General features: G+C 35.7%; 1 long non-coding RNA gene across 1 annotated transcript; it reads left to right on the top strand.

Annotated features, from left to right (window-relative positions):
• The first annotated feature begins 1,568 nt into the window (after positions 1–1,568).
• Positions 1,569–8,053, top strand: LOC118761835. Its single transcript, XR_004997673.1, has 3 exons — positions 1,569–1,579; positions 4,222–4,327; positions 8,044–8,053. It is a non-coding gene; the product is annotated as an uncharacterized LOC118761835 (long non-coding RNA).
• The last annotated feature ends 617 nt before the right edge of the window (positions 8,054–8,670 follow it).

The raw sequence follows: 8,670 nt of genomic DNA on the forward strand, positions 1-8,670 counted from the left end.
TCGTTTGCAGTAGCCACGTGACCGACAAATGGCTTGTGAGTAAATTTGCTCGCTGGAAGCTGTGCGGAAACCAGTTATATATATATATATATATATATATATATATATATATATATATATACATATATACTTTTCTGCTCTAGGCACAAGGCTTGAAATTTTGGGGGAGGGTGCCAGTCGATTAGATCGACCCAGTACGCAACTGGTATTTAATTTATCGAATTATATACATATATATATATATATATATATATCATTATATATATATCATTATATATATAATGAAATATATATGTGGGGAGGGAAGTAGCCACCCCTACGTCATGTGACAAGCGATGTTTGTTTGTATATGATCCCGTAAAATAAAATGATAGAATAATTTCCAGTCTTATACTGAATAATACAGTAGGGTCGATTCTCAGAAGGCGAGGTTCCAGTATACCTGCATTCCAATAACGAAAACAAGTCAGAATAAGTATTTAATTGTTTGTACTCTAAAACAAAAGAAGAAAACAACGGAATCTTTTTTCTACTAAAGCAGAGATTTCCAAGCTCAATATTCTACAGTTTTTTTGCTGTAAATGGATGTTCGACGTGTAACAAATCTTAAATTTTCATAAAGCGATTGACTTTATTATTCTGTATTTACGCAAGAGTTTAACATTATGTCTAATGTAAAGTACGCTGATAACAAAGTCATTAAAACATTGAAACACTGGAAGCTCCTATGAACTTCAAATCTAACCGAGGTCAACATTTCCTTTTAACCTTTCGTTATCGATAAAAATAAAGACACCAATCCAGACCAATGAATTGCTAGAAAGTTTAGAATATTAGAGATGCCTTGCGGTATTTATTCTGTTCATATACTGTTCTGACAATAATCCCTATGAGGTGACATGTGCCAAGGTGTATTTGCCCAAGTCAGTTCCCTTTGTTTTTAATAAACATTGAGGGCGTAAACAGGAGCAATGCCATCAGTTTGACTTTCATACACGTACAAGCACAAGTACATGACCAGCATTGACCGATGAAAACCCTTGGTATACACACGTGTGTTTATCTGTGTAATAAGCATACTTATATATGTATATGTGTGCCTATATATGTGTGTGTGTATATGCATGTATGTATAGGCGGCGAGCTGGCAGAAACGTTAGCGTGTCGGGCAAAATGCTTAGCGGTATTTCGTCTGTTGTTACGTTGTGAGTTCAAATTCCGCCGAGGTCGACTTTGCCTTTCATCCTTTCGGGGTCGATAAATAGAGCACCAGTTTCGCACTGGGGTCGATGTAATCGACTTAATCCCTTTGTCTGTCCCCTTGTTTGTCCCCTCTATGTTTAGCCCCTTGTGGGCAGTAAAGAAATATGTATGTATGCATTTATGAATTTATATATGTGCACATTTCTGTATGTATACATTTAGGCATGTATGTTTTTAAGGGCGTTTGCCCTATCCCCATCCATCACATGAGGGCTGAATATTTATACTCAACCCTTAAAGAATTTATCATCCCGAATCTATGGTAGAGGACATTTTCCCAAGATGTCACTCACGTTGGGACTGAACCAGAAAACAGGTGCTTGTACTGCGACCCTTTTTTTAAATAACATCTCTGGTAGGAGACAATACTGGAGTTTGATAAATTAAGAAAGTAAACACCACACCATCAATTCCGTTATCCTCGATTATGTCTTTTGTTCTCGCTCTCTCTCTTCTTCTTCTTCTTCTCTCTCTCTCTCACTCTTATTCTTTCTCCCACTTTTTCTCTTTCCCTCTCCCACTCTCCCTCTCTCCTCTTATTTCTTTCTCTTTCCCCAAAATATCAATATATATAAGATTTCAACTGAGAATGCTAAAGATTTGCCGAAATCTACATATACACTTGCGTCAGAAATTAATTAGCACTTCTCAAATTTCTACATTAAATAGGTTAAATCAATTAACCTATGAGCTGTTCAAAACGTCTTACGCGATGAGAAAACTTAGTATGGTGTGATTTCGGTCCTTGCGAGGCGCTACCTATATCTATTAAACAAAGGAAGATTTGTCTGCATCCGCACTCCAAGTTGTTGTTGCACTGCTATGTCAACATCATAAGGCTGTAGACTCTCAAACTGCTCTGCAAACAAAGTTACGTCATCGTTCTGCGCAACAGTGAACTCGCAACAAAGCAATAGTTCGAGATATGGCCACTAGGTGACAGCACATACCTTGAGTGAAGAGCAAATCAAGGGTGCTAATTAATTTCTGACGGTAGTGTATATGAACGCATCAAATATACCATACAACAGCAGCAGCAGCAGTAGCAGTAGTAGTAGTAGTAGTAGTAGTAGTGCTGCTGCTGCTGCTGCGCTGCTGCTGCTGCTGCTGCTGCTGGTGATGGCGGTGGTTCTCTCTTGCTGGGTAAACCTATGGTCGACAACATTCCAGCTGTGAGAGCCTGGAGTCAAACGCTCGTATATCGTATCTACAATCTGATATTAGGTCTTTTAATTCTTAAAGACAAGCGTGCATGATTACAGGAAAAATTTTGCCGCTGCATATTACAAGTTGAGAAGCCATAGAAAAGAATCGTTAGTGTGCTATCAAAGAAAAAACATTTTGTGCGTTCGTTGAATATCGTGATGAACAGTTTACAATTACGGGCAATTATGAGAGGAAATTTGAACTTGCGTCAGCTGATTTGGTTTTAATTGCAGGTTCAAAACCTCGACTCTTGTTTTGATGTGACTCTGTTTTACGTGTCATTATTGAAATACGGAAAGCAATTGCTTCCGCAATGAGAAAAGAGCTCAACATAATTTCATTATCTTGCGGATAATATAGTTACGTCTCTTTACATTCCGTGTTCAGTTCCCGGATTTTGCCTTTTATTTTTTCTCATCGGTAAATTAAGTACATGTATAATACGAGACTTGGCTTTGCTAATATTCCTTTACCTACAGGATTCTACCAAAGTTATTGAAACGGAAGAACGTCGGGATAAATTATTTGTTTATTTTTCACAGCCGTGAAACTATTCCTTTTACTCAAACCCGTTTGAGTCAATGAGGGTGCTTCCACGAGGTTACATAAGTTACTAAAAACAACAGTCGACTCCCTTTCAAATCATATCTTATTATTTTTATATTATGGCCGAGTTCCAATCCGGGCCGCAGCAACAAAGTCCACCCGACACACTTCTCAGTCCATCATTACAACCTCGAGGTCCTGAATATATTCCGGGCCAGCGTCTGTCGATGTCAGTGTGGCGATGTTTTCCTCGTCTCGCGCCACCATAGACTGAATTCAACAAGAATAATTTGGGTACTTCCTGTTGAGGATGGTGCACGCAGTGACCAGATAGTCGCAGCCGTCTTTGCCTGATCTTCTCGCTAACTTCGGCAGCTTTCCATAAAGGCATTCATTTATCATATGTTGCTACCATTCCACATTTAGACTCCCTTGTGTAGCATCGATCGTTGCAAAATGTTAAAGATACTTCGAGAATATGGCTTTCTAGAAGTAGTTCTTGCCATTACAAAGACCTACGAGAAGCTCAGAGCTCGCGTGTTGTAATCTGATGGAGAAACAACAGGAGGACTCCACCCAGTGACAGACGTAATAAGATAATACCTACCTAGAAAGGAAGGAGGAAGAAGATTAATATCGGTAGAAGACTGCGTAGAGTTAGATAGAGTATATATCGACTCCTACGTAGGTAATAGTGAAGGAAGTTTATTAAGACATAGGAAACCAAAATCGCAAACGAAGTGAAAAACCAGAAAAAAGAAATGAAATTATCTGACTGGCAGAAGGCATTGCATGGTCGATTTCCAAAGATAGTTGCAGCAAATACTAGTAGTGAGACATGGTTATCACTGCAGAAAGGAAAACTGAAAATGGAGACAGAGTTTGTTAGTACAAGATGTTAGTACAAGATCAAGCATTAAGGACTAATTGGATAACTGCCAAGATAGACAAAAACCACGTAGATTCCCAATGTAGATTAAGCAAATCACAAGAGGAAAGCGTTACTCATAGAGTAAATGAATGTAGCATGTTGGCACAGAAAAAATACAAGAAAAGACATGAGAATCTAGGGAGAGCAATCCACTGAGAGCTTTGTAGAAAGCTGTGATTTGGACATGCTGATAAACGGTATGAACATGAACATAGTAATGTACTAGAAAGTAAGAAATATAAGATGTTGTGGTACTTTAACATTCAGATTGACAGTGTTATTAGGGACAGCTAGGATACTTAGGAGGGTTCTTGGCATCTAAGGTTACTTCTTGTAGCCCGATGTTTGGACGTTTTCTATTCCAACAGTCTAATCTGTTGTGTGTATGACAATAATAATAATAATAATAATAATAATAATAATAATAATAATAATAATAATAATAATAATAATAATAATTTAACTACCACAGCACTATATTATCACATGGTTCAAAGTCTGATCGAATAGAGTTGAACTGGGGATCGATTCTAACCAAAACAAATCCCATCTATTCATGAACGGTAATGTAAAAACGAAAACAGTACAGAGAGGAAACAGACTAAGAAATAAAAAAGAAAAAAAACTGGAAATTTCTTCTACGAATATATATACATACATATATGTGTGTGCGTTTGTGTATGTATATGTGTTTCTGTGTGTGCGCGCACGCGCATTCACACACATGTATGAATGCATGGGTGAATATTTGTATGCACGTATCTGATGTATGTACGCATGTATACATGTAAATGTGTTTCTGTATAATTATATATATATATATATATATATATGCAAGGATGTATATATGTGGGCAAGAGTAGTATTTCTTTATTTTTTGTTCTTCTTTTCGTTTCTTTTTTTTCTTTTATTCTTTTCCTTTTTTTTTCTCTCACAAATATTCGTTTTGGGATGGGAGGTGAGAAATTGGCGCCTTCGACTTAATTTATTTCCCCCAAATAAATTACATTACTCCAACTAATAATGAGACGAACGTAGGAAAAGTAATTCTTGTGCAAAAGAAGAAAGATAGAAAGGAAGAAAGACAGAAAGAAAAACAATATAACGATAAAGAGAAGAAAATTGAAGAAAAGGGCCAACAAAAAATAACGAGGAAACGAAGAAGTGAAAGGAAATCATTTTACTTCCTCCTTTAGTCATTTTAATCATTATTATTACTATCATTATTGTTGCTGTTGTTGTTATCAACATTCTCATCATCATCATCATAGATTGACGAAGAATTCATATCAATTTACACATAGCACTACTGTTTAGTACATATTTAGTAAGTTATTTTTGTTGTTGTTGTTGTTGATGTTATCGTTTAGCCCAAGGCTAGCCCTGAGCGAAGGAGAAAAACCTGTGAGTAAAGGTTTGGCAAACGTTGCATTCTGCTCTGCTTGTGCTTGAGTGAGTCAGTGTGTGAGCATGTGTGTGTGTGTGTGTGTGTGAGAGAGAGAGAGAGAGTTTGTGTGTGTGTGTGTGTGTGTTCGCACACGTACCATCATGTGTGGGTGCTATTGCGTCCACTCCTTGACTGAAAAAGAATCAACAAGGTACAGATCAAGTCATACCCTATAAAAAATAAAATGATGAACGGCAACATCAATACCTAGTTGCAACTGACGTTGACAAATGTGTCCGAGAGTCTGCAACAGATGTTTAATGTTGGAGAACCGGTAAATTTTAGAGAAGCAGTCAGAGAGGTGTTTTTTTTTTTGGGAAATGATTAAACGGATGAGAGAAAGAAGAAGTAAGGACAATGATTGACCAGGGAAAGAATATGAAGGAGCAGAAGATTTAAGCTAGATTTAAGAGAAATAAAGAGTGAAAAAGTGTTGTAGAACAATATCAATTGTTGGATCACAAAGGAAAAAGAATCAGTAGAACAGAAAGAAGACCAGATTTGAAAAGAAAGGAGATGAAGCATACGGAAGAAGCTGTAATGAAGAAATTGCAAAATCTTTAAAGAACTCGTCGTGTATCGAGTATCACTAAATATGCTATTAAAAAAACCAAGAATACGAAACGGCATTTGGCAGCTGAAGAACAGTTTAGCCGTTGGGTGGGACATTCTCATAGGATCACTGACCCAAACACTTCCAGCTGCGCTGCTCAAAGCTGAGAGCAAACCACATGAACCACATTAGTTATAGAAGGGAGTAACGTGGGAAAAGTTAATGCAAGTATAAAGGAACAGAAAAACAGAAATTTTCTGGTCTCGATCAGATCTTAGCTGAGTTGTTAAAGCACAGAACCGAAGTACGGAAGTCATCACTGATATGAAATGATGAGCAATTGCCAGAAACAACGGCATGTCCTAGAAAACTAGCTGTCAAATGTGGTAAGCAAACTATCCAATAAAGAAGAGTTGCTTAGCGGTAGTGTAATTAATTACTTTCAGAAATTAGAGGTGGGTAATATCGCCCGTTATTGTCAGCTGTTTTAGCTTTTGACCTGGTGTTATATGTGTGCGTGTAGGGTCTAAGTTGTCTTAGTGTGGGTTCTCTTAGAGTTCTAGTATAATGTGTGGTCTGTTGTGGTTCTGATGGTTGGCATGTTGTTATGATATGATTTCAGATATATATTGCTTAAGCCTAGTATTAGAAATGCTTTTTTTGTTGTTTTTGGGAGACGTTGCTGGCAGCGAGGGCATGGTTGTAATATGGGGCGTGGTTATTGAATGTTTTCTCAGTGGATGAGAGGTCAGATATACAAACCGAGATACCCTTAATTATATTACCAAATGTGGATTTGTGGTGATTAGAATTAATGTTTAAATACTTATGGTTGAAGTGTGGAAATGTAGGGCACTAGGGCTCTATGCGATCGTCCACGTGTATTGGTTGTTGTTTATATCGTCAAGGACAGATGTCGGTGCCAGCTTATAAGACTTGTATAGTTTCTTCTTGATGAATTTAGTGTATTCTTCGATAGAAATATGAATTATATTTTCCGTTTTATTTGAAAAGACATGCAATTTAGGTGATGAAGTAATCCGTTTGATAGTATGGGAAAGTTGTTTTTGGAAGGGTGGATTTATATTTAGAGAATTCAATGTTCCTGATATGAAGTATATCTGCTTCGAATTTGTCGCGTTGGGGATTGTCTGGAGAAGGTTTATAGGATCGAAGATTGTATGAGTTGGTGCTATTATCACTCTCGTTGTTACAGTTGTCGTGGAAGAAAGCTTTCCAACGCATTCATCGGATGAGGTCATTAGTTTTGGTGAGTAGGAGTAAGAGAAAAGTTTTCTGTGAAGGAATAGTTATGTCCTTGGATAATGGAACTGCAACTATAACATCCTACATATGTTTTAGTTTTACTTTTATACACTTATCTCCCTTTATACCACTTATTTATATTATTTTCCAAAATAACTCCTTATATTGAACTCTACTATTTCCCTCTCTTTAACCATCTCACATTGTTTGTGATGAAGTGATATCCCTGAAATATCCCTAATATCCCAGAAACAGCCTGTAAGATTAACGTTTTCGATAAATGTCCTGCAAATTCCACAGACTTGGCTTTGTTGTCTCATTTTATTTAACATATACATGCTTATGCAAGACCCGCATAAGACACCTCATTCATATTATTATCAAACCGAGAGTTTAACTACGGTCCTTCCATGTCACTTACATAGCCTTACCTGCCACATTGGGTCTTCTGGATACCAATAGCTCTCATATATATATATATATATATATATATATATATATATATATATATATATATATATATATATATATATATATATATATATACATATATATATATATATAGGCACAAGTACAAACGCAACTATACGCATATATATATATTCATACATACATACATACATTCATACATAGAAATATATTCTATTTTAGATAAGAACAATGCTTCAAAGAAAGGAGTAGTGTTACCTGCACAACTGGAAAACTAATTTATGTAATAGTTTGTTTAGGATTAGAGAAAACTAGACTGGACAAATAATTATGACCATAAGAAAATTCATATTACATCTACAGCAAATATGATTTCCCATGTATAGACAAATAACTTTTAAGGAATATATGGTTACATATTCTAGGAATCTCCAACCGCATTTATAACTTTTCCTTTGTGTTGATGTAGTAACGGACCATTTAAATAACAGTAGATAAATATAGAAACGGAATCAATGGAAGACGTATCCTACGCGTTTAAATATAGATATTTAATTGTATTTTAATTACATCTATATTTAATTTATTTCTATTAATTTCATTTTCATTTAATTAATTCCGTTTACATTTATATAGATAATTTGAATTAATAAAAGAAAATGAACGTTCCATTTATTGCCTACCTTTCTATTATCTATAATAATCAATAACTAGCTCTTCTGTTGACATCAATATCATATTTTGTACATTAAGTTTTTATCTTCAAACTTTCAGAGCATCCATTTTCTTCTCTATTTAAAATAACCACATACTGTCACCCTACGTACATACATATATGCATAAAGACTGACAGGCGCAGAGACAGACAGATAGGTACATAGATAGATATAGATATACATATATACATACACATATGCGTGTATATATAAATATATAAATATAAATAAATATACACACATACATACTTATATTCATGCATATCTACATTCAGGCATACATGTATACATACATAGATATTAGCTAGTTACT

The sequence above is a fragment of the Octopus sinensis genome, unplaced genomic scaffold, assembly GCF_006345805.1.
Source record: "Octopus sinensis unplaced genomic scaffold, ASM634580v1 Contig17850, whole genome shotgun sequence".
NCBI classification, from domain to species: Eukaryota; Metazoa; Mollusca; class Cephalopoda; order Octopoda; family Octopodidae; genus Octopus; species Octopus sinensis.